The sequence below is a fragment of the Haemaphysalis longicornis genome, unplaced genomic scaffold (assembly GCF_048455015.1).
Source record: "Haemaphysalis longicornis isolate Haplotype H1 unplaced genomic scaffold, Haemaphysalis longicornis Haplotype H1 scaffold_10, whole genome shotgun sequence".
NCBI lineage: Eukaryota > Metazoa > Arthropoda > Arachnida > Ixodida > Ixodidae > Haemaphysalis > Haemaphysalis longicornis.
The window spans coordinates 46,997,415-47,023,467 of record NW_027526204.1 but is presented as its reverse complement, the minus strand read 5'-3'; the positions used below and the strand labels follow the sequence as shown (position 1 = coordinate 47,023,467).

The 26,053-nt window shown below is 50.1% G+C and overlaps 1 protein-coding gene and 2 pseudogenes across 4 annotated transcripts in view; 2 read left to right on the top strand and 1 right to left on the bottom strand.

Annotated features, from left to right (window-relative positions):
• Positions 1–26,053, bottom strand: part of LOC144157724 (lipase member H-like) — a 219,323-nt gene that overhangs the window by 122,889 nt on the left and 70,381 nt on the right. Inside the window, exon 1 of one of the 4 annotated variants that reach the window (XM_077688504.1) lies at positions 15,026–15,357. The exons of the other annotated variants lie outside the window; for them this stretch is intronic. The gene's annotated coding sequence lies outside the window, so the exon portion shown is untranslated. Of the gene's footprint in view, positions 1–15,025; positions 15,358–26,053 lie in introns of those variants that run through there. 4 annotated transcript variants of the gene reach the window in all.
• LOC144159818 (uncharacterized) lies at positions 9,253–10,214 on the top strand (annotated as a pseudogene).
• LOC144159817 (uncharacterized) lies at positions 10,945–15,787 on the top strand (annotated as a pseudogene).

Below are 26,053 nucleotides of genomic sequence, written 5' to 3'. Positions count from 1 at the left end.
AAAACGTTTCTAGTTAAAGACCACACAGAACAATAAAAATTCAATACATTGCTTTTTCAGAATAACAGTGATGCGCTTTCAAGGAGGAGATGTGAACTGTTGGGCCAGTCATAAGTTAAAAAAAAACTAATGGTGGTTCGCCAGCCCTTTCCTAAACCAGCCATGATGTCGCGCAAGGGACTATATTTTGGACTATTTTCACGAGAGATAAGACAAGTACGCTTGCTCGTCATTTTTTATTCGGTCGAAAAATTTATACATAGTTCCTTGACATGACGTATAAGATATCTACAGTTACTTCGCAGGAAAGAAAATGTTTTTTGTAAGAAAATCTCAAAGACGGCTTTTGGTATTCTTGTTGAACGGATCACTCAACATTGGAAACTTTTCTAGTGTAAAACACAACATATTGCAGCTATTCTTGCAGGCATTGTTCTCTCGACTCAATGCACACTTGTTAAGAGGCCATGTCGGCAAAATCCAAGTTTATTTCATTTGAAACATTGCATTGTTAGAATAACGCAAACCAAACTTTACTCTAACAGCTATGTAAGCAAAAGAGAATGGCCACCCGACCCACTAGCTCATTTGCGGCTCCGGAACACTAGAACGTATGAGGTATTATTGACAGCTGTAAGATTGTCTGCGGATGGCGAAATCCAATGCAACTAATACAGGCTTTATAAGGTTGCAAAGCGAAATGTTTGCAATTACGTTTATTGCGTAATATTTTTCTAGCAGTGACAGACAGACAGACAAAGAACTTCATTCAGGTCCTGTGGAACTGCCTTGGAGCGCCCCTATCAAGGGGAGTCCGTGACAGTCGCGGGCCGCTCCCACGCAGGGACCGGAAGGCCGTGACCCTCCGCCCTCTCGCCGGCCCTCTGGACAGCCCGAAGCTGAAAAAAAGGTCGCCACTCTTAAGGGCTTTCTCCCAGTCCTCTTCTTTGGTGAACTCTGCATCACGTAACGCAGGAAATTGCCAGAGCATATGTGCTAGTTAGCAGTGCGCCTCCCCGCAGTCGGGACAATGCGGTTCTATGTTTGGCGAGAAGCGGCTAAACCTTCCCCTCGAAGGCAAAGATCCCGTTTGGAGCATCCTGAATACCGACGATAGCGGTCGAGTGAGGTGAAGGTGAGGAAGCGAAAAAGTCTTTTGAGAAAGTTGGTAATGAGTCGTGACCTCGTGGAAGGTGAGGAGCGAGTTACCTGCACCTCCCGGCGACCCTGCTTACAAATTCGCCGGGACCACGTGAGGGTTCGAGCTAGTTGGTACTTCATAGTGCAAATTTAAACCGCAACAAATTTAGACAGACGACTAATGGCACAAGGACAGCCGCGGTGGGCGAAACCTCGCGCACGGTCATGGGCAAACTCATTAGCGTTGGGAACATAGGGATGTACGTTGGCCCCCATGTGGGCCAGGAACCATTTTTGATGTGAAATCCAGCAGCGCCCTCGCTGCCCAGGATGGCCGCTGCCTCTCGCGAGATCGAGCCCAAGGCGAAAGCCCTAGCGGCGGACCGCGAATCTGTAACGATATCTGGACGCGATGGGTCTTTCATTGCTATAGCAATGGCGAGTTGCTCAGCCACCGTTGCCGATACTTTTTTCACTCAGGCAGAACATAGGAGTTTGCCACTATGGTCGACCGAGACCACTGCGAAGCAGTCGGAGCGCTCGTACTGGGCTGCATCGACAAAGGTCGTGAGTTCTGGACTCTCTGCAACTGAGGTCAATAAAGAGCGGGCCCGAGCTAAGTGGTGCCCTACATGGTATTGCGGATGGACATTTCTTGGAAGCGGGCGTACTGTAAACGTACTTTTGAACGATGGCGATAAGGCCACTTTACGCTCGTTAGACTCGTTAAGACCGCAGCCAATCGATTCCGCGATGCGCCTACCAGCCCGCGAGGACGATAGACGCACCACCTGAGCCGTCTTCTGGGCCACGATCACCTCCGAGAAATAAGTATGCATGCCCGATTGCATGAGCTTTTCGATGTTTCAGTTGAGAGGCAAGCGTCGAACTCGCTTTACGCTTTTGCGCATTAGTGCATCGATTTTGGCCTCCTCCTTTTTGGACCAGTGCAGATGCGAAGCGACGCAGTTAATGTGGCTTATAAGAAAGGCATGGTAGAGCCGAAGGAGATTACTCTCGCTCAACCCTCCCTTGCGGTCAGAGATTCTGAGTATGAGCCTAAGCATGTTTTTCGTCTTGGAGGTGATGCGGGCTATTATCTTAAAGTTCCGCCCCTTTGACTCTAGTAGAAGACCGAGGATCCTGATGGAGTCTACCCTGGGGATTCTCTGCCCCTTCCGTGTGTATATAGCTATGGGAATCTGCTCTAAAGGAGTGAGGTTCCTCATACCGTGTCGAGTGGGTCTCTAGAGTAATAACTCGGACTTGGCCGGTGACAGGCTCATTCCTGAATCAACTAGAAAATTTTCCGTTATGTCTAATGCCTCTTGAAGCGCCTGCTCTACCTCAGCGTAGGGCCCTCCCAAGCACCACACAGTGATATCGTCCGCGTAGAGAGCATGGTTGGTCCCGCGCACCATGGCCAGTCGCTCCGAAAGGCCCTTCATGGCAATATTGAAGAGAAGTGGAGAGATGACTGCACCCTGTGGGGTGCCTCTAGCTCTCAAGGTAAATTCCTCAGGTTTAATTTGACAGAATAGGATGGTAGGCTTGCGATCCCTGAGAAAGAAGCTAACATATGCGTGGAAACGTTGTCCCAGGCCCATATCCGAGATCGCCTCAAGCACAAATTTGTGCGAGATATTATCAAAAGCTTTGGCCAGGTCTAGCGCGAGTATGGCCCTAGTATCCCTGGTGTAGTTGTCAATAATTTGTTCATTGGGAAGGAGCATGACGTCCTGTGTGGATAGTGCAGGTCTAAATCCTACCATATTGGGGGGAAACAGCTCCTGGCTTTCTACGTATCGGGAAATCCAAATGTGAATCACATGTTCAGCCACCTTGCCCACACAGGACGTAAGCGAAATGGGCCCCATGTTGTCCGGCGTCAGAGGTTTGCCTGTCTTTGGGATGAGCACCACCGAGGCTGCCTTCCAGGGATCGGCCACGAGCCCGATCTCCAAGGTATTGTTGACTTCCCCAGTTAACTTCGCCATAGATTTTCCGTCAAAGTTACGTAAGAGCTTATTTGAGATTCCATCCGGGCCCAGCACAGAGCGTCCATTGAGCTCGAGTAGGACGTCCCAAATTTCGGATTCAGTGAAAGGTGAATCCAGCTCCTCCACCGTTACCCCCGGTAACGAGGATAGTCCGCATCCTCGGAAGGGCCCAGAGGAAGATATTTGTTCGCTAACCCCTGTAGGAGGGCCTTTTCGGGCACCCCCTTTACGTTTTGGCTTGCTGGGGTAAACAATGCAAGTTACGAAGGAGCACGTACGCATAGAAGCACCAGTGCGTACTGCACGCACTTTTCCGGTTATAGCGCAATAGCCATCCGGTGCGTTCAGCTTAGGTTGGCTAACTGGCACAAGAACATTGTTATTTTTTACTCTGTTGGTCTAGCATATAAAATGTTTCACGAAACGAGTACTATCAACCATAACAAATATAAAAACACACAAATCCTGTCAAAAATAAAGCAATGGTGGAGAGCGCTTGAGAGCGGCATGAATACGTCACCTACGCGGACCGACAGTAAATAAGGCGTTCTGCCACTCCCTGCATCCCCAGTCCGCATACTCACGATCGAATCAGTAGTTTTCCTGGGTACGTCACCACAGACGTTCCGAAACGCATGATTCAGTGGGATCATCAAAATTATGCCCTAAATTGTTTGATATCCCAGTGAATTAGCATTGTCTTTGGACGAAAAAGATCTAGTGGCATTAACACCAAATGTTTGTAATACAAGAACCTAAATTTTGTCCGCATGACTCCTTTAAAAGCATATAACATTTTTATTTTGGTTTTCAGAAAGCAACTTTTTTACAAATAAAATGACAACCATGGCTAATCTCCAGAAATTTTCAAAATTTTAGGTCCCGTTTTGTGCATCATGGCGAGCTAGGAAGTTCAATTTGTTATATTTTATTTTTCTCGACAATCATAGTTTATGTAATTATTGGTACATTTCAAAAAATTATCTCTTCCGCATGAGTCGGAAGTTTTGTTCTAATTTTGAAAACGATATAAAAACGCCTTCTTGGACTTTTGAACTTTTACAAATCGTCAATATTGTTGTTTATCATATGCATCAAAACCATGTTGCGTTTATGTGTAGTTTTGTAGCTACAAAACATGAGATCTGATACTGCCGGCTGTAAGGGGGTGATATACTGGAGTGGTTTGTAGCAATGTTCCGAGGTCAACGTAAGAGGGAAAATGGCCGGTTAAAACTTGCCAGCTCAACCCGTCGTGATCAACTTGCGGGTGTACAAAGCACCGCAGCGCCACATGCATCGCAGTGATCGCAAGTTTTGTTGTGTAAACAGTCGGACAAAGTAAGAACGTCTACAGAGAAATATACCCCTTATTTTAGTGCTGGTTGAATGTCTGAAGGCACCGAAAAAGAGCAGAACCATTCCTCCACGAATTATATGCGGGTTCATTTTACCCTAAGTGAAACGATTTTACTTTTTGTTTATCCCCACAAACTCACTTGTGAAAATGTTTTGAAGCTTTGCCTGTGCTATGAGACTCATTGTATACCGCAGGGTAGAAGAAAAATATTGAGAACCTGGAAATCTTTAACCAGCGTCCAAGTAAAAACATAAACACGTTTTTAGTTTTCGTGTGCATTACAAAAGCAGCTGCCGGGGGCCTCTATCGAACATATATCCCCGCCAGAGGCTCAGCCACTGAATCAGTCCTGGGAGTAAGACTTGTCAAGTATTTGCACTATTCGTGTCTGGTACCCCTTCAAGAAAATTATGATATGCAACCACGAGGAACATTTGCGGTGTGGGCATTCACCATTTCACAATGCAATAATCTTGCAGCCTCATTGCTCCTATAATGTGGCACGAAAAGAGGGAAATGTTGATGTTTATTATCGCCTGTAGGATACCGAAAGTGTGGCTTGTTCAGTCTTGCACTCTGCACGTGCGGCCAGCAGCAGCATATAATTGAAGCACTGCAAGACATCTCTTTTCCTATGCTGCGACGAGGTACAGAGCGCAGACATTGTTTTGGCTGCCCTAAAGGGACAAAGTACGCGAGACGTGACGAAGGAGATTTCACGTGAAATACAAAAGGCCTGAATGACAATGACTGTGTAGTATCGACGACAGGTTGTCAAACTATTTCGCCGTGAACCGTCAGCCATTACTTATTTTTTAGGTTCCGTTTCCGTTCGACGTCGCGTTCAATTTCGCCAAAAAGTACGGGTTTGGTGGCGGTCTTCGGTTTAGTTGGGTTCCAGTTTGACACCCTGTAAATCAGATATTTATAATTGCAGCTTAAAAAGGAAACTATTATATAAGACGTGTACAGAGCCAAGCAAAAGCAAATATCGTTATGATATAAATTCACTAGACGTGCCCTGTGCCACCGTCCATAATGTAGCTAGACCAAACTCTCCCGGGCTCAAGCGGGATGTGATGACTGGGTTGATGAACGATGTGAAGATGTACATTAAAACTGTACATCTTAGAGATACTAAAAAGTAGTTTAGGACAGAACATTGGCTCAACAGGTAAATATAGCAACCGATCTTGAGGCACCATTCATGCGTATCATTCTGAGAAGTGGTGCTTTCTTTGGTCTTCCAGTAGTTTTCATTCACATCTACTAACACAACTACTAACCACGAGCACGGCGCGGTTAGCACATGTAGCAGCAGCTAGGAGAGCACAATAGCCTGGAAGAAATCGCGGAGGCGCAGTGGCCGGCACAGCTGGAACGTCTCCCGATGACAGAGACGCGATGTCAAATCCTCAAAAAACTTGACTACAGCCCCCGCATGCCGGACCGGCAAAAGCGCGACATAAAGGAGGATGCGACGGCGCACATATGCGTTGATGAAATACCCAGAAAGTGCACCGAGAGCACAACAAGGAGAGAAGTGCAGCGCGGGCCAAAGCCCTCATCAAGATGCACGCCCAGGACGGGCACGCGCATTACACCGACACGGCAGAGTACCAGTATGAAGGCTACGTCACGGTTGCCGTTACGTCCTCCACGGGACAAAGACCACGGCTACGGGTGTACGGTGCACCGACGCCACGGACGCCGAGGAGGTCGCCATCGCCCTGGCCATCTCAGAGGCTGAGTGCTGCCTAGTGCTGTGTGACTCGAGAATGACCGTACGCAGCTACGGTAGAGGTCGCGTTTGCGCCAAGGCAGCCACCATCATCGGTGAGGCCAGGCTCCAGGGCAGAAAAGCTTGTGACAAGACGCTTGTGACATGGGCGAATGCGCAACTCCGTACAACCACGACGAGATGGTAGACTCGCAGGCGCGAGCACTCACGCGCGAAACGGACCGTCCGTGGTGGTTCAAGAACAAAGATCGCCCTGTGAGCTTCAACGAGATCACCAAGGCCTACGGCCTGGCTAGACGGGTCATTCCATTCCCCCACAAGGGCATGAGCCAGGAGCAGGCAGCGTTACTACGGTAGCTCCAGACCGGGTCCATCCTAGCTCCGGCAACGCTGCACAGGTTTCATCCAGGACTTTATTCTACGAGTGTGTGTCAAGTGTGTGCTACATTTTCTGTGACTGTGCCTGATTTCAAAACGAAGCTGAATCAAGAACTTTTCCCCCGCAGCTCCAGGACGCAGGACGCAGTAACGGCAAGGACCCTCAACTCGGGGCCGTTCATCAAGTCCGGGGTGCGTTCTAAAAGCACAAACTAGGCGACCCGGCAACGGGAAGCGTTGGCTCTGCGCCTAGTAACGGCAAACTGTAGGACGACGCCAAACCTGCGTCGAGACGCTCAAAAATCGTCGCCTTAAAATCACAAATAGAGTTTTTCCGAGTCCGAATCCGAGCACATCTACTACTGAGAGCCACCTTTCACATCATCGGCAGCGTAGATGTTCCGTACCAAGGTAGCAATAATATGCCCTATTCGCAGTCTACATAGAGTAACCTATGTGATAGGATTCTTTTTCTCAGTGATTGATTTACCTTGATTGAGTTTTAAGCTTCTGGAATTATTTTCTCTTTGCATACTGTAGTATTCCTGGCAATGATCTGGCAGTCTCTTTTACGTGTACAATTTAGGAGCCTCGTAGGGGAGGAATCGAACATCTATGATACTCCGAAGAGCAACGGCTACTGCATTTCTGTCTCCTTGCTCATTTTCGGCTATGCCGCGTTATTTTGGGACCCAGCAGACCGTGATTTCCAGTTTCTACTTGTGGGCTCAGGAGAGAAGCTTTAGGAGCCTCTTGAACACTAGATTTTTTTTGTAATTCGCTTGAGGACAAAGCCCGCCCTGCTCCTTGAGAGACGGTGAATACCACTGACCGGTGTACTTTGCCTTGAATCGTATATTCTACAGCCATAAGACCATGCGTTTCTGCTGTGAAAATGGACGCGGTTTTAGGCATTGGTTTCACATAGAAAAGTTTGGATCATGTACAGCACATGAACCGGCGTCCTTGAACGTGGAAGCATTTGCGTAGAATTGAAAAGCTTTGTACTTGTTTTGTAGGTATAAAAAGTGCTGTAGAAGTTATTCTTCTGAAGCTATTTTTTTGAACAAGTGTGCGAAGCTGGGCGAGGGCTATTTTTTGTCAATCTCCATAAAGGACAAATCGAAACCAAAGGACATACGTCCCACGAAGGAGCCAGGTCAGCCAAGCTAGTTTTCTCAAACTCAGCAAAATGCACTCCAAGATCTGTGGCCAAAGTCTTCTGAATTGAAAGAAGAAATGGCTTGGGCACTGCCGGTATTTCATCAAATAAAACTGTTGGGCAAGTTGTGCATTATGTTTGAACAATAGAGTTCAAAAGGGCGTAGATTGGGGCTGTAGGGCTGCTGCCGCCTTTGGGCATAGCGGAGGAAGGGAGATTGAGAGATAAGATGCGCAGGCTGAGCGGCCGCGCAACATTGTCTCCCCCACTTCTCTTAATGGCCGCCGCCATAATTGGTTTTTCTTGGGGGGAAAGCGGCTTCCGTTTTTGGACGCCTCTGAATAACGCGCCCTTGAGTGCTTCCGAGGTCATCGTGTCACTCTCACGGTGCTTATGCCGGGACTACGTTCTTTGTAAGCGCCACCCCTTCTTCTCTTGGTGGCCGCCGGCCCAGTTCTGAAGAGCCCGGCTCCCTTCTTCGGATGCGCTGAAAGGGCGTGGCCAATTAGGGCAGTAAAACGCCGCTTTGGGTTGCGTCTTTCGGGGCCACCGTGTTACGCTTGTAATGCGTAAGCCCGGGCAGCGGCTTTTGAAAGTCCCGCGGCGCCTAGTGGCCACCCTGGCAATGGCAAAGCTGCCCCTTGCACGTGTACGCTTCCTCCATCTTGGGAGAGGAGGGAAGTGCACGAAGTTGGGAAGGCGGCGTTTGGCGCGACGATTGGCGGAATTCGAGATGTTGCTCTGACCAATCAGGTGTGCTGCCCGGCTCACAATGGACACGAGGGATTATAATCCCGGGCATAACGGTCAGCGGGAGACTTGGCTGTAATCTTAGATGTCATCAAAGACCAGCGAGCCTCCGTGCTTAGTGCACGTCAGAACCCGGCCGTCTAGGGCGTAACGCAGAGTCGACCGCTAAGGCCTGATACCTAGGGCGCAACTCGAAGGGTCGTTCGCTAAGACAGCCATATTTAATCAATTTTGTAACCAACCATCTGTAACCAACTTCTGTAAATGTAAATACAGTTTTCTTCGTTTTGCTCAACGAAACTGCCGTCGCCGTTCCCTTGTCTCATCCCTGGCAACCACCACCGCCGAGCACTGGCAGCGAAATGCTCCTTCGCCGCCGTCAACGAACCACGAACCCTGAAAGAGGGGTTTCTACTGGCGCAGCCACGACAGAACTCGGCACTTCGGAGCGTCAACGACGAACGACTGAACCCGCCCTGCAACGACCCAGACGGGGAGACAGCAGCCTCGGCAAGCATCCAGTCTGAAGACTGAGGGTAGAAACACGCCAGCCAACAAGCCATCATCGAAGGCGACCACCACAACACCAAGCACCGTGCTCTCGGCGACGCACCGTCGAGGCGCCTGCGTCGAGTGAGTGGGATTTATTGCGTGCATTTAAGGTTGGCATGGCGTGCAGGTAGGAAGGTGCATGGTTGTGACGCGAAGTAAGGGGGCTAGCATGGACAAGGACAGTAATGCGGACAACCCGCCAAGGCCTCTGGAAACAATCGGAAATGGTCCGGAACGGCAGGCGGCCCCGGGCGTGGCAGGGGGTGAGCAGGAGACGCTACTGCCAACAGTAGCAAGCGAATCAGAAGCCATTACGCTGAAGCGTATGGAACTTAGGATTAAAGAATTGGATCTCGAGTCTGAAAAAAATCGCTCTTCGGAGAGTCGAGCTCCAGAGTTCCACCAGTGGACCACCGAACACGGGTTCGGAAGGCACCGATCGCCGGCAGGCGAGCTTGGACCCCGTTGCGTAGTGATCCAAGGTGCTGAAAGGCTACCAGTTTCCGTGCGATGCGGACGCGCCACTATGGTTTGATGAGGTGGAAAAATTATTGGTAACATTCGAGGTGCCAGATAACAGCCGCGTACACCACATCATGCCGGTTTTGACCGAACCTGTCCGATACCTACTGCGGAACCTCAGCCAGCAGGAGTGTATGGACTATGAGGCAGTTAAGCAAGCTGTCTTGAGCGAGCTGCGACTGACACCGGCAGAGTACCTGGATCGGTTCGAGAGTGCCGCTGAAAGAAAAGACGAGACTTGGGCGCAGTTTACTTCTCGGGTGAGAACGTATTTTGCGTACTACATACAGGCGAGGGGGGGCAGGCTCCAAGGAGACCCTAACTGAACTAATTGTAGCGGATCGGATTAAGGCTAGTCTCATCGCCGAGGGCCTCGAGTACGTGCGGCTTGGAGAAGGGGAGAGTTGGCTGAAACCAACCGAGGTGGAAAACGGGCTTCAAACATTCGAACAGGCGAAAGCAACGGGGCGCGCTTCGAAACCGGGAACCCCTCACGCAGACGCTTTTAAACCGAAGCGGGCGAACGCAGACAGAGGAGTCCCGCGGTGTTACCTGTGCCGCGGGCAAGGTCACATCGCGAAACAACATGTAATGGTAGCGTCTGTTTAGGTAATGTCTGTTCAGGGCACTTCAAAAAATGGGGTTCGGTCGGCCCCAGAATCCCGGGACGCTCGCCGCCGAGTCTGTACACAAAGCAGCCGCGCCGGCAGATTGCCTCGAAAGCGCGTCATCCGTATTTCATATTTGCCGCGCTTTCGAGGCGCTTTTTCAAAGAAAGTGCTACGAGTTGTGCCGCTCCTCCGCCAGATGGCGCCACGGGTCCCGCGACCGAGAGAAGACGCAGTGAAACATCCCCCTCGCGAGGGTCACGATCAAATGCAGAGCATTTCCGGGGGCGCACGACGTTAAGTAGTTTGCGTTACGTTAATGTTGCACTTGCGGCAACTGCTGACGAGAGACCGATCGTCAGCAGTAATTTGAATGAGTCAACGATATAAGGCGCGTTCGTAGTGCCCCATTCTGTGTCGGCTTTGTGGAGCAGTGGGTAGAGCACCATGTACATTGCATTCCGCCCGCAGGGTCGAGGGATCGAAACCGGGCGCCGGATGAGTATTTTTTTTATATAGTATAAAGGGGTGCGGTGCGGACTACGGACGTCAACGTGGGTGACATCGTGAGTTACTGAAATGCTCTGCATTTAAAATTGCCCCACACCCGCCGCTGAAAAGGAGGGCCACACCACCCCCCAAAAACGCAGGCACAGAGAGTTCAGACAATAGCTGTAGCAGCGAGCAGCCGGACGACACGCGCAGAGACAATGCTAACAGCTAAAGTGGCAATGTCGGGGCCGAAACTTAAGCAAGGCAGGTCAAAGCTGCAGGTCGTTCAGCTCGTCTGTGGAGAGCAGCGTTTGGAGGCGGTACTGGATACGGGCAGCGAAATCAGCGTAATTTGTGAAAGTTTGTTGGACCCTTTGTCGAGCGAACCATCCGGCACGGTCAGGCTGACGTCAGCTTTCGGGAAAGCTGTCGAAGCAAAGCTAGCCGCATTATCCCTGGGCATGAGTGTGCCAGGGGTGGTGCGGGAGCCTGAAAAGGTTGAGATGTTATGCGCTCTTACGGACGAACTAGCCGAAGAAGTAAATTGCTTACTTAGTAGGGAGGACTGGGAGCTTCTCAGGGAACATAACTACGAGCGCGCACCACTCGCGATGGCAGATCCTAGGCCGAAAAGTAGCGCCGACGCGTTCGACAAAAAGCAGGACGAAAGCTGGGAGCTTGCATGCGACGCTAACGCCCAGCAAAGGAGCATCCATCACGTGGGGAAAATCCCCGATGCGTTAGACGCGGCCCATCCAGCCAGCCAGAGAAACGCTCTCCAGACTTAACAAACAAATGGCGAGAGCTTAACGAAGGCGTGGGAAGATGCCAAGGTTGGCAAGTCGGGCATGTTCGTGGAAGACGGAATCCTCTTCCACTGGGACTCTATAGCTGGAACCAGGGTGAGGCAACTGGTACTTCCCAGAGAGAGACGAAAAGAGGTACTCCAGCTATCCGACGAGTCAATGTGGGGGAAACATTGCGGTAAAAAGAACAACACAAGGATAAAGTACAGCTTCTACTTGCCCGGTATGGAGAGGGACGTGTTGGAGCATTGTAAATCCTGCCACGGGTGTCAGGTGCTGTCAGGTAGACGTCAAAGCGACAGGGTGCCGATTACACCGCTGACAAGGCCCGAACGCCCCTTTCAGGTGGTAACTGTGGATGTGATAGGCCCGATTGACACGCCATCCGCGAGGGGACACCGCTACGCACTATGCCTAGTGGACCTGTGTGCCCGCTGGCCAGAAGTGGTATGCCTACGCTCCTTAACCGGGAAAGCAACATGCGATGCTTTGCTCGACATTTTCGGTCGTACGGGCATTCCGGAGACCATCTGTTCCGACCAGGGAACCAACTCTAAGTCTCAGCTCACACAGATGATGTTGCAGAAATTGGGGTGCACACCCAGGTTTTCTACCCCAGACCACCCAGAGAGCAATGGGCTGGTAAAGAGATGTAACCGGGTCCTCAAGTATATGCTTTCACGTTATTCAAAAGGACCCCAAAAACTGGGACAAGCTGATACCATTCGTGTTGTGGGCGTACCGCGAGGTACCTCGCGAAACCACTGGGGTAGCGCCTTTTCGATTGCTCTACGGGAGAAACCCGACGGGCCGACTCGCTATTCTCCAGCAAACGTGGACTGGATAGGTGCCGATACGGGTAGCAGTGAGAGAAAAGCCGGCGAAGTACCTCGCGCAGCTAAAAGAACAGCTGGAGGGGGCAGCGGCTGTCGCCGGGCTCACGAGTGCCACGCGGCAGGGCAGTTATGCCGACGCGTATAATCACACCGCGAGAAACAAAAACTTCAGCCTAGGCGATCAGGTGCTTGTCTTCGACACCGACCGTGTGACAAATATGGCACCTAGGTGGCTGGGCCTATTCAGAGTCTTGGGGCGTGAGAGGCAACATTCCTACCGTATTCAGACAGGGGAGGGCAAACCCGCCGTTGCGCACGCGAACAGGCTAAGGCCGTACTACGCCCAGGTGAGCCACGTAGGAGTCGCGTTTGACGACGATAGAGAGTTTGGAGAAGTGGAGTACGCACCGCTGGCTTTCCCTGCAAGTGGGGGCGAGATATTGACTAGAGCATAGTCATCCCACCTGTACGCAAAGCAGCGCGACGAAGTTACCTTGGTGTTCGAGAAACACAGCGGTGTTTTCGACGGGAAGCCGGGACTGGCTAAAATAGGTCAACATGGAATCGAACTGGAGGAAGGAAAGAAACCGCAAAGGTCGTTTCTGTATAGGGCACCCGAGCTGTTAAGGGATGAGGTTAGCCGCCAGGCTTAGGAACTTCTTGGACTAGGGCTCATATACGCGGTGGAAAGTGGATGCGGGCATCCCTTTGTGTGCGTCGCGAAAAAAGACAGCACACTACGCATGTGCGTCGACTACCTGACGTTAAACGCCATTACCCGCGTAGACGCCTTTCCTATGACGAACCCCCAGGAACTGATCTACAAGGTCGGGCGAGCACGGTAGATTACGGTGGTCGACCTCAAGCGCGGGCATTGGCAGGTTGCCATGGACCCGAAAAGCCAACATTTCACAGCCTTTGTGACGCATGAGGGGCAGTATGCTTGGCGCGTGATGCCATTAGGGCTTAAAAACGCCGCGGCCACGTTCCAGAGAATGGTAAACAGGCTCCTTTTCAAGCATTAGGCATACGCCACAGCGTACTTAGACGACATCGCAGTCTTTTCTGAGACGTGGGAAGAGCACCTCGCACACCTTGATACCATTTTGCAGCTGTTGGGCGAGGCCGGGCTTAAAGCGAGTCCGGAGAAGTGTCAAGTCTCTCAAGCCCACATTCGCTACCTCGAACACGTGGTTGGGTCAGGATCCCACGGGCCAGACCCCGATAAGGTAGCTGCAATTAGAGGTTTAACCCCACCGCAGACTAAAAAGCAGCTAAGAAGTTTACTCGGACTATGCGGTTACTACCGTGAGTAGGTTCGCAACTATGCCGAGGTGGCAGGTCCCCTAACCGTTCTAACAAAGCGGGGGATACCGAACTCGATACCGTGGCCAGACGAGGCCCAGCGCGCATTTGACGAGCTTAAGGAGTCACTCTGCAAGGCGGTCGCGCTCAGCACTCCGAACACCAGTCAGCCGTACTGGCTTTTTACTGACGCGTCCGCGACAGCGGCAGGTGCTTGCCTTGCACAGATGTCTGAGCACGGGGTAGAGAAGCCAGGGGCCTTCGTCAGTGATCGGTTTGACCAGACCCAGGCACGGTGGTCTACCATCGAGCGGGAGGCGTTCGCCATCATTTGGGCGGTCAAAAAGTTTGATCACTGGCTGTTCGGCGCGGAGGTGAATGTTGTTTCGGACCACAACCCATTGTCTTGCGTGACAACTAGTACTCCGCACGCATGGAGGAAAAAAAAGCTTAGGAGAGGCCCCCAGCTATCCCCGCGCATTGACAAAAGTGTGGAGGAAGTCACGTGTTTTCGGCGGCCATTGGAAGTCGCGTTAGCAACAGCGTCCTAGCAACAGCCCGCCCGCCGTTCGCCAGTCATGGAGGAAAGGCAGCGCCAGCCTTGTCGTCCGATTGCGAAGATTACTGCTTCGCTTTGCTGCGCTGTGGTCTTGCGGAACTCGAAAAGGATGCTGCGAGTTGCGACAGCTGCGCCGATGTGAATATGTCATTTAATTTCTACTTGCAAGTGCACCTTGTACCGCGTCAAGCTTTTGCTCCGGTCGCGATCACGACGCGCCTATTGAAGTGCAGATATTGTGAACGCGCCGTCCCGTCGTACGCGCGGACACCCGTCAGGTAGATTTTCGGGAAGTGATACACGGTGTGCAGTACGTAGGCGACTTGCAACCGAACGATTCGCAACTGAATTTTTTGGTTATCGCCGCTGCAATATATAGTTTGCTAGGCCGGCAATGCGCGGCAGTGCCTTTGCAACTGTTACAAGGTAGATTCCCAGTTGATATAATTCCATCGTCCTATTACCTTAGTAGGTGTCCGTCTGTTGACTGGAAGAGTGCTGGATCTGGAATCTGGATCTTTTTGTGGTCTCGCTCTGGATTTCGCTTTTCAACGCTTCATACTGCGAGGTTAGTGTATGAACGTTTTCAACTGATATCACCTTGAATTTATTGACACTGAGACAAGTTGAAACTTGGCGAAAAAAAGTGTATTGACGCCACCCACCCTCTCATTTTTTTTTACTCAATAAAACGTTTTGCCTACTCCTCCTCCTGCTCCTCCTCCTTCGCAAAAAATTCTATCGAAGGCACGCGAACAACGGTAAAAACATTCCACAATTTTTTAGCGTGAAATCTGCATGAAGTACTGCTTACCTATATATATAGAACGGCCGTTTAATTGACTAGTCATCTCTGGGATTGCCAGTGAAACTGCACCGCAAACTTGGGCACTTTCCAGTCCGGTAGCCGCACGGCGTTCGCCCACTGTTTGCGGCGTTCTCCATCGCTTGGGAACCTATAAACGGCGGCGATTGCAAACAAAGGATGAATGCACACCAATGTACAGCAATAATTGTCAGCGGAATGATGCACTAACCGGTGGAAAGTGACGCCCAATTCCTTGGGTAGCGATCGCGACTTGCAGCCTGGCCCCGAGCATTGCGGCATTGTTAGAGCGAGCCGCTTCGCAAACCTGCTGCGGCCACACTGAAGACGTGTAACAGTGTAACCGCGCGTTTAGGTTCACGGTCACGCGCTGCAAAATGGCCTTCTACCTGCCTATCAGCTGATTTCCGCCGGCTCGGCGCTGGCAGATGCAGACGACAAGAGAGGCGATACAGGACGGAGGAGGCGGAGAAGGTGCACCGAGAGAGAGAGGCAAAAAGAGTCCGCCAATGGCATGGAGGGCCAATGGTCCGCAATTCGACTTACAGAAATGGCGTTTCCGGCTGCGCTGGGTGTGACGTCAGGGCCTCTCCTAAGCTTTTCTTTCCTCCATGTCCGCACGGGACAAAGCTGGCAAGGTGGGCGCTGGCTTTACAGCGCTACAATGTCTCTGTGAGACACCGGAAGGGAACCAGCAACGGCAACGCCGATGCCCTGTCTAGGTTCACCAATGCTGCTTGGGAGCATTAGCACACCATGCCGGCCTTGATGAGCGTGAATGTTCCCGCTCGCCCGCGCACAGTGGAGTGTGTGGGGACCCGTCAAGGCTCGGACACTTGTGCCGTGACTGGAGTGCTACAAACGCAGGGCACTGGTCGACCTAGGATGCCTTCCCGCGGGTGGCAATGTGTGTGAGTGTGCGTGTTTGCCCTATTTTTATAGATAGACCGACAACGTACTATTGAGTGCCACAGTTAGCCCGCGGGCATGTTTTCTTATGAATTGTGTCGATCACCTGCTTACGCCTAACGGACGTGGCGAGAATACTTTGTGCTGGTTTTGTTGACAGGCGCCTGCCTAGGTGTTTTGCTTGCTCTCTACGACAGTGTTACTCTGCATTGTTATTGTCACTCGGGGTTATGCTGCTGTTTTTTTTTGTCGCGTTGGGTCTTTTGTTTCTGCAGTTATAAGGGCATAAGCGCGCAAGTTGTGTTTGGGGCATGTGCGGCTGCGCAATACCTCATGCTTCGCCCGTGTTTGTTTCCTAGACTTCCTGTTCTCGCCCTATGTGTAGGGCGGCTAAGATTTCGACCGGAGGCTCGCGGTTCGTAGCGGGTATATTTAGCGTCAGCAGCCCTTGTGGGTTTTTTTCGCATTACAGGCGTCGGTTCTCCCCCTGTTATGCTCTTTGGGATGGACGTGTAGTGCTGCTGCGGCCTTTGGGCATAGCGGAGGAAGGGAGATTGAGAGATAAGATGCGCGGGCTGAGCGGCCGCCCGCATTGCAGCCCCCACTTCTCTTAATGGCCGCCGCCATAATTGGTTTTTCTTGGGGGGGAAAGCGGCTTCCATTTTTGGACGCCTCTGAATGACGCGCCCTTGAGTGCTTCCGAGGTCACCGTGCACAACGTTGGGAAGGCGTCGTTTGGCCCGACGATTGGTGAAATTCGAGATGTTTCTCTGACCAATTAGGTGTGCTGTCCGGCTCACAATGTACACGAGGGATTGTAATCCAAAATAACGGTCAGCGGGAGACTTGGCTATAATCTTTGAGGTCATCAAGGGCCAGCGGGCCTCCGTGCTTAGTGCACGTCAGAACATGGTCATCTAGGGGGTAACACCGATTGGAACGCTAAGGTCTGATACCTAGGGCGCAACCCAAAGGGTCGATCGCTAAGACAGCCATTTTTAATCAATTTTGCAACCAACCTTCTGTAACTAACTTCTGTAAATAACCGTAAATGCAGTTTTTTCGTTTTGCGCATCGAATCTGCCGTCGCCGTTCCCTTGTCTCGTCCCTGGCCACCACCACCGCCGAGCACCCACAGGTAAGGGCTCCTTCGCCGCCGTCAACGAACCACGAACCCTGAAGGAGGGGTTTCCACTGGGGCTATTGGTGATGCTTTATGCTGAATTGCGCTTAGTATTCATCCGAACAGGACGCTAAAAGGACTAAAATGACCATTTCCGACGGTGCGGGGGGTATGGCCGAATTGTGTGACGCACTCGATGCAATGTTTCGCAAAGGATATGTTAGTAATGGGGCTTCCATCTTTTTTTAGTTGATTATTTGTACTGAATGAACCGTTTTCTATACCGTATTCACCAATTTCTCTGCAACCTTTATTGCCCCTAGAGGGAGTGGCTTACTGCGTGCACACCGAAACTGACGCGATCGTGAGTTCTCTTCGGCGAGGTGTTGACCTAACCACACACTGGTTGCGGATGCACTGCCCAACCAGCCAGCTCTCAGCCTGTTGCGAACCCGCCTCTTACGACACATCCAGGAACGAGCCAGGCAGCGTCAACGGTGAAGCGAAGTGCCTCGCATTTTAGCGTCGCCTATGACCAGGAAGGTTATCAGCTACTGCGTACGCCTCCGGTAGCCAACATTATAATTCTAAGCAATGCTACCATGCTTATTTGACAAATTCTACAGCCGAGAACATGGAAGAAGCGCGGGATGAGAATTTCTGAATTATCGAGAATGTGCAACCAACGATAACGTCGTATGCTGAACATGTTGTTGCACAGAACCGAAACGGAAACGGATTTGGATTCTAATCTTAGACATCGCCTAATCACATACCAACCAACCGGCAAGTGACTCATGCGAGATCTTGTGGCCACCGGAAATTTCACAATATTTTCCCTCTTTCAGACTTTAGAAACTAAATACTGTTTTATCGACCGCATGAATGATGAAAAGTTGTTTATTTTAGCCAATAGACTTGAATACATGTAAAAGCAGAGGTTTGGCAACTCACTTTATTGTATAGTTAAGGTTATCCCTTTTTTCTCCGACATTGCTAAATATGGCCCGAAGGAAAAATGTCCCGTCATTCCATTCCGTATTTTTCTGTATACTTATGCTTTGAAACCAGAAATTTTGGTTGCAGCCGTAAGACTGTGTACAAATATTCGTGGTTATTACCACTAAATCGCAAAATAATTATTCGGATTTGTTGCTACGCGGTAATTTAAGAAAATCGGCCAGCTCGCCACCGTGTCTGCTATCGAAAGTGTGCTGCCGTGAAGCGTAAAAAGCAGTGTGATTTTGAACAGTTACTGAATCCTGAAATGCATCTCCTCAAATGTCCAGGCTGCACATGCATAGCTGCTAACTACCATATAAATATTATTCCACAAAGGCTTTCTCATCTTCGAAAAGCCCTTTATGTTATCTCTCGCAGTAGTTTGTTGCCGACACAGAATGCGTAGAGTCAGTCATGTGTTTATGGCGCAGTTGTTGCCGCTGTTGTTCACGGCGAAAGCCAAAGTCTCTTAATAACTATGCCCAGTGTACAAATCAGCAGGTCTAGTCTATTTTAATGCGGAATAACTTTATCGAGCACTGCACAGTATCAACGATGCCGTGCTGAAGTTGTGGACCTGAACAAAATTCCAGTATTGGCGAAGAAACGACCATACTGGTTCTTAGTGAGGAAATTTCAAAAAAACCATTTCGAACAAAAAAACAAAAAATAAAATATTTAATACAGAAATCTAAATCACATGCACTGGCCTCGCTGAAAGAAGAAAAACAAAAAGCTTTGAAACAACAAAGCTGCACACAGTAAAATCAACGCAAAAAATGTCAAACCATGAATGACCGCATCTGCACAAAACTGCATAATTGGCAAGGATAATGAAGCTGAAAAGTATACCAGCGCTAACTGAAAAAAAAAAGAAAATTTTAATAAAAGAAGACAATCAGATGGGCAAGCTCAAAAGTGTCAAACTTAACAGAAGAACAACGTGTACCTTTTGCACCTCCAACACACGATAAGGACAAAAAAATGCGGCAACGAACCAACTTACTAAAGCAAACTTGTGGAATAGCAAAACCGAATAAATAGCTCCCAGCTGCAATGATTGCAAGGGGCGGCGAATTGATACATGTTTTACTTATATCAGAGTCCACATACATAACCGGTAAAAAGGAGAGACAAACATTTAAAATTAAATAAAATGGGGAGCATGCTTTGTGGCCCGATGTACCCGAACGAGAGCTAAAACGACGACAAACAAATGCAAGGAAACTCAAATTCACGCGTAAGACGTCAAGGTAGCGAAGCTGTACGCAACCTTCACGACCGTCTAGACGGTTTGGGTTCCCCATTGCAGCATATTTGCTTCTTCTTCGCTGCCGCAACGACATTTGCTACGCTATTGTTGCTATTAGTGTGAACTTCCCTCGTTTTGTTTTGAAGAGATCATCACTGGCCATCGCTTTGGCGGGGCATACATTACATTAACGCTGGAGTTGGCGGGGCATACATTAACGCTGGAGTTTCTTGGCGAATCTTGGCCAATCCCCCTAAGCAGGTATGGGTGCATTGAAATATGTGCACCGAGGACGCTCCGAGGTTTTCTTGACTGCCAATTCTTATTTTTGTCTTGTTTCCAACGAGCCCCTCATTTCCTATTCTGATTCGCTACATGCATAGCGAGGGCCTCTTTTCTGGCAGTCTTGGTGCCATAGGAAGCTTAAGAGTGTTCAACGCTGGTCGACCACTCTCGACATGTCGTAGACGCTCGAGTCACGGCCCGGGGGTTAAAAAAATATTTCTTTTGCAGTGCGCATCCAGAAGTGGTGAAGACCGAAGATGCCGAGCGGAACGCGTTCCGCTCCCCGCTAGCAGACGACGCTCGCTTTCCTAGCGCAACTCGCAACCGCAGCGCCGCGGTGGCGAAAGTCGCGGCCGGCCGCCTTTTCTCCACGGCCGCGGCGGGGAGATACGGAACTGAAACTAAAGCGTGGCAAACTGTTCGCATGGCGACGCAGTGAAACATCCCCCTCGCGAGGGGCACGATCAAATGCAGAACATTTCCGGGGGCGCACGACGTTAAGTAGTTCGCGCTACGTTAATGTTGTTGCACTTGTGGCAACTGCTGACGAGAGAGCGCTCGTCAGCAGTAAAATTAGCAGCCTCGGTGCACGTTGAGTCCGAGAGAGGGGAGAGAGCGTCCTTGAAACGTGCCTGGGCGCGCTATCGAATGTTGATCGCGCCGATAGCAAAACGTCTGAGCCGGGCATGTCGAGGTGAGCGATGCGTACTACTACGGACGCCTAGGGCGGGTGACATCGTGAGTTAAAGAAATGCTCTGCATTTAAAAGAAGGTCCCCTTCACCTCAAGTACTCCGAGTGGCGCTGGCTACCACCCCCAAGCGCAGGAAACAAAAACGCCTGAACATAAATACCCCAGAAAGTGGAGGCTAAAGTAGCCCCGCCGGTAGCGTAGTGGTTATCGCACCAGACCGGTATTCTGGAGGTCCTGTGTTCGGATCCCACGTGGCGGGCATTTTTTTCTCCAATTTCTTATTTTCAAAATTCTTTATCTTGACCAACTACATCCTCCCCTTTGCTTTCCGAGGTTTTTTTGGCTGCCAATTCTTATTTCTGTCTTATTTTCAACGAGCCCCTCATTTCCTATTCTGATTCGCTACATGCATAGCGAGGGTCTCTGTTCTGGCAGTCTTGGTGCCATAGGAAGCTTAAGAGGGTTAAACGCTGGTCGACCACTCTCGACATGTCGTAGACGCTCGAGTCACGGCCCGGGGGTTAAAAAGAAGGTCCGCTTCACCCCGAGTAGTCCGAGTGGTGCTGGCTACCGCCCCCAAGCGCAGGAAACAAAAACACCTGAACATACATACCCCAGAAAGTGGAGGCTAAAGTAGCCCCGCCGGTAGCGTAGTTGTTATCGCACCAGACCGGTATTCTGGAGGTCGTGGGTTCGGATATCACCTGGCGGGCATTTTTTCTCCACTTTCCTATTTTCCAAATTCTTTATCTTGACCAACTACATCCTCCCCTTTGCTTTCCGAGGTTTTCTTGACTGCCAATTCTTATTTCTGTCATATATAGATATATATACAGAAAGATAGGTCGGCAGTCTACAACGCCAAAGAAGGCTAGGGGTGTGGGTAGGCTCTTTTTTTACTACGGTTAATGAAGTTAACATTTTTTTAAATATGTGGAAGAAAGAAAGAAATAAAAACACGCGCCCAGAGTGGGGACCGTGGGTTCGGTCGAAAGGCGTGGGTTCGGTCCCCACTCTGGGCGCGTGTTTTTCTTTCTTGCTTTCTGCCGTATATTTAAAAAAATGTTAACTTCAATAACCGTAGTAAGAAAAGAGCCTAACCACACCCCTATGCCTCCTTTGGCGTTGTAGACTGCCGACCTATCTTGCTGTATTTCCTCAACGAGCCCCTCATTTCCTTACTGTATATATATATATATATATATATATATATATATATATATATATATGTAACGCAGGAGACATGGCGTCCGGCGAACCGACACCTTTATTAACAACTTCTTATTCATCGTCCACCACTATCGCACCGCACCGTCTCTTGGTGGCTAATCTCCCATTCCGGCGAACAGCCCTGCACCATCCATCTGCGGGACGTCACACGCTTCCCCCTCCCCCCGAGAGAGTGTTTGGTGTAGGGGGGGATAATATCGTCTTAGCCTCCCCACATGGACAATGTCAGTCCGACGACCGAGTGGAGCCACGCTGCGGTCGATCTCGTAGTTTACCGAAGAGATCTTGCGTAGGACAGTATACGGCCCTTCCATTATAGCGCAGAGTTTTCCACGGTTTGGATGCCAGGGTGTCTCATATAACACAGTCTCCCACCTGGAGCTCTGACGGAAGAAACTTCTTGTCGTAGATGAGCTCATGTCGTAGATGATACGCCAGGGAATTGCGGACTGCGTTTGCGCGAGCTTCGTGCAGGGTTTCGGCAGTGTTGGAGAGGGATCAGGGGTATAGTGGTGTGCCATACATGAGAAAGCATGGTGGATAGCCAGTGACTTCATGAGGTGTCCTGTTGTACTCATCGACAACCTCTTGAAGAAGGCGTGTCTATGGTTTTCTCGGTTCATCGTTGATTTTACAGCGGAGGCGAGTAACTATGGACTGGTTAGTGCGCTCGTTTAGGCCATTACACTGGGGTCGTTGAGAACTTGTGAAAAGCTGATGAATGTTGTTGTGTTTGAGGAACTGCTTGAATTGGCCTGCGGTGAATCCTGTTGCGCGGTCGGAGAGGAACTTCCGAGGCTTTCCAGCAATGAAGATGCTCTTCAGGCAGGAAATGTACGCATCGCACGTCTGATTTCGGTGCGCAAAAGCCGAAACATAACGAGTGGCATGATCAACGGCCAAGTGAATGAACCTTTTTGGAGAACCGTAGTTCGCAAAACCTCCGATGGTGTCCATGGCCAGAAGATCAAATGGTTGTTCAGCTGGCGGTAGTGACTCCAAAGATCCGAAACGCTTGGTCTTCGTCTTCTTGCAGCGCTGGCAAGTGTCAAAGTGGCGAATGTATTTTGAGACGTCGGTGATGATGTCAGGCCAATAATATTGTGGAGACAAAAGTCGCAATGTCTTCTTGACTCCAACGTGACCAAAAGCGTCATGAGCCTTCTGAAGAAGAGAAGATCGCAGAGCAGCAGGAACGTAGACTTTTCGAATCCCTCTACGCGTCACTATAGCCATTCTGTTCTCAATGACGTACTTGCAAGGCGGTTTGCCGTTGGGATGCTCTTGCAGTTGCTAAGCTGATAGAAGCTGAATAATCGGGTTTCGCGATGGTGCATCAGCTTCGATGTTGTCAGTGCCCTTTTGGTGCTTGATATTGACATCGTACATGGAGAGCTTCAAGGACCATCGAAACAGACGGCCTCGCGGATTCTTGATGTTTTTAAGCCACTGTAGCGCAGCGTGATCGGTAACCACCGTACAAATTTTCCCATGCAGATAGCAGTGCCATTTGTCGATAGCGTCAATAATTGCCAAGCATTCAAGCTCTGTGATGGCGTAATTGACTTCGTGCTTGAGCAGCTTGCGTGAGTGGTATGCAACTGGGTGCTCGCGGCCTTCTTCATCAGCCTGCTTCAAAACGGCGCCGATACCTTTGCTGGACGCCTCACAGTACAGCACACACGGTTTGGAGGCATCGTAGATGGCAAGAACCGGCTATTGCGTGACACATTTCTTCAGCTTAGTGAAAGCCAGTTGGCACTCACAGTCCCAGTTCCACGTTGCGTCTTTGCTGAGGAGGCACATCAGTGGATGGGCAATTTCACTGAAGTGAGCGATGTACCAACGGTAAACACTCACGGTACCGAGAAAACGCTGCAGCTCTTTCGGGCGCGATGGTGTGGGAAACCGCAAAATCGCCTCCACGTTGCTTCGTTTCGGAGTGACTACGACATTTGAAACCCTTTGTCCCAGGTACTCAATGGATATTTGTGCGAATTGACATTTCTTCATTTTGAGCCTGACGCATTCGCTTTTAAAAGCGTTTAGAACAGCGTCGAGATGTTTCAGATGGTCAGAAAACGTGTCAAAATACGCCACAATATCATCGAAGTAGTTCCTGACGTGCGCTAAGCGGTGTTTTGCCAGGATGGACTTGACAGCCCGCTCAAAAGTGGCTGGGGCGTTCCGGAGACCGAAAGGCATAACAAGCCATGCCTGTGACCGCAGTGACCGGTACGTGTCACAAAGGCTGTTTTCGGAATGACTTCCGGGTGCATCTTGACGTGCCAGTATCCCGATGTGATGTCTAGTGTTGAAAGTACGTCGATTTCCCGAGAGGGTCTAGAACGTCGTCAATGCGAGGGATGGGAAGGTAGTCAGGCACCGTCACTGAGTTCAGCTTGCGGTAATCTATGCAGAAACGTGTGCGCCTTTCTCCCGTTTTCTCTGCCAGAAGTGCCGGGGCAGCGTACGGAGACGTATACAGTCGTATTACGCCTTGCGTGAGAAGGTCGCTCATTTGTCTGTCCATTTCGACGCTATCGGCTTCTGAGCATCGATAGGGAGCCCTGCGGATGGGGACGTCGTCGGTGACGGGAATGCGATGCATCTCGATACTGATGCACCCTCATACTTGTCCTCATGTCCTCATACTTGTGGAGAAGTTGCTTAAGGGCTGACCTCTGATTTTCATTCAGGTGCTCTAATTCACAAACTTTAACTTCCTGCAAACAAGCGTTCTTTCCAGCCGTTTGACGGGCTTGTGTGCGAGGGTGGAGAACGTCATTTCCTTGGCGTAGCGTCAGGGTGTCGATGTCTAGATACAAGTTGAAGAGACAGGCACTGTCCAAGCCAAGGCGCAAATTGCTCTTCATGCCTTGCAGAACATTTGCTTCAATTTCCTGGGTAATTTTTCCAATCTGTACCTTTAGATTGACGCGACCCAAAGTTTTGGTAGATGACGTAACTTGTTGAACGATGATGCACGAATCTCTCCTTATTTGCATGTGAAGCGCCTTCAGCACTGCTTCGCTGATACAGGTAATTGTAGCTCCGGTATCGAGAGTAGCGCTGAATGGGTGTCCGTTAATGATTGCATCAAACTGAATTAACATAGCTTTGGGTCGCCCTCCTGGTTTCCCTGGTCGGTAGCGAGGGTAGAAATGCTTGCGCGTCGTGGGCATTCACTGTGCCAGAGCATCTGTCGTGGTACGCAGTCCACAGCGCAGTACCTGCATTCGGACATGGGTGCTCGTACCGGCGGATTAGTCGGACGCTTATGGTAATTGCTATTCGGTGCATTGATCAGTGCGCGCCCACCTGGTAGAACGCGCTGTGACTTGGCCCGGTGCAAAGCAGCCTCTACTCTAAGCGCAGCTGAAAGCCACGCTGATGGGGTAGATGAAGTAAGCCCAGCAAGAGCCATTTCCATTTCAGCAGGGAGACCATCCATGAGCCCTGATATAAGGTGCGCATCCTTTAGGTCAGCAAGGCATCCCAGACATATTTTTTCGTCGTAATACTCTTTGATGCTCTGGCCCGATTTCAGGCGACAATGAATGAACTGACGGAATGGATCCGCGATGGCGCTTACGAAGCATTGGGTCATGCATGCAACGATTTCCTTGCAAGATGCGCCAGTGTCAAACACCTCGGTAAGATACCTTCGGAAGGCGTTACCTTCAAGGTAATCGGAGAAATGGCACAGCGTGTCTCGCTCGGTCCCTGCAGCGGCCGCAGTCTTCACCTCGAAGAGTCGGAGCCATTTGTCAAAGGGAACGTCGGAGCTATTTGTCAAAGGGAAACCCAGATTCTAATATCGTGGCTCTGAGGTGGTCAAAAGAGTGCCCAGGAAGGTCAACGTGTTTTGACAACGGGAGAGATGGCAGTGTTTTGGAATGTGACTTGTGATTATTAAACCTAGTTCTGAACGACTTTTGTGTTTGCCCGATGTATTGCTCGAGCAAATATACTAAATTGGAACTATCACAGTTCAGCTTTCCTCCGATTTTTAGACGAAAGTCAGAGGCTGAACTGACCACGGTATCCGTTGTTGACATATGCGTGCATATTTGACATCGAGGCTTCCCGCAAGGACTGCATCCGCCGGTCGTCTGAGTCCTTAGTTTGGCTGAGGTCAGGACATCCCTAATGTTTTTGTTTGTCCTGTACACAACCCGTGGGGGTTTGGGAAAAATATGTTTTAGGCGCTCACTTTGGGTAAGAATATTATAGCGCTTTTTTAGTATAGACGAGACTTTGGGAACAGATGCGGAACGTGTTAAGACCAAGTTCGTTTGCGGGGTGTCGTGGGAGGTTTTGGCGCCTCTGAGAATGTCTGAGCGATTCAGGTTTCGTGCACTGTCTATAGCGTTGTCAATTATTCTAAGAGGATATTTTTGTTTCAAAAGTGCACTGCGTAGCTCCTTACAATTATCATTGAAGTTCTCTTCCTTTGAGCAAATTTGACGAAAACGATGAGCTTGGCTATAGGGAATTCCGGTTTTGCAATGTTTGACGT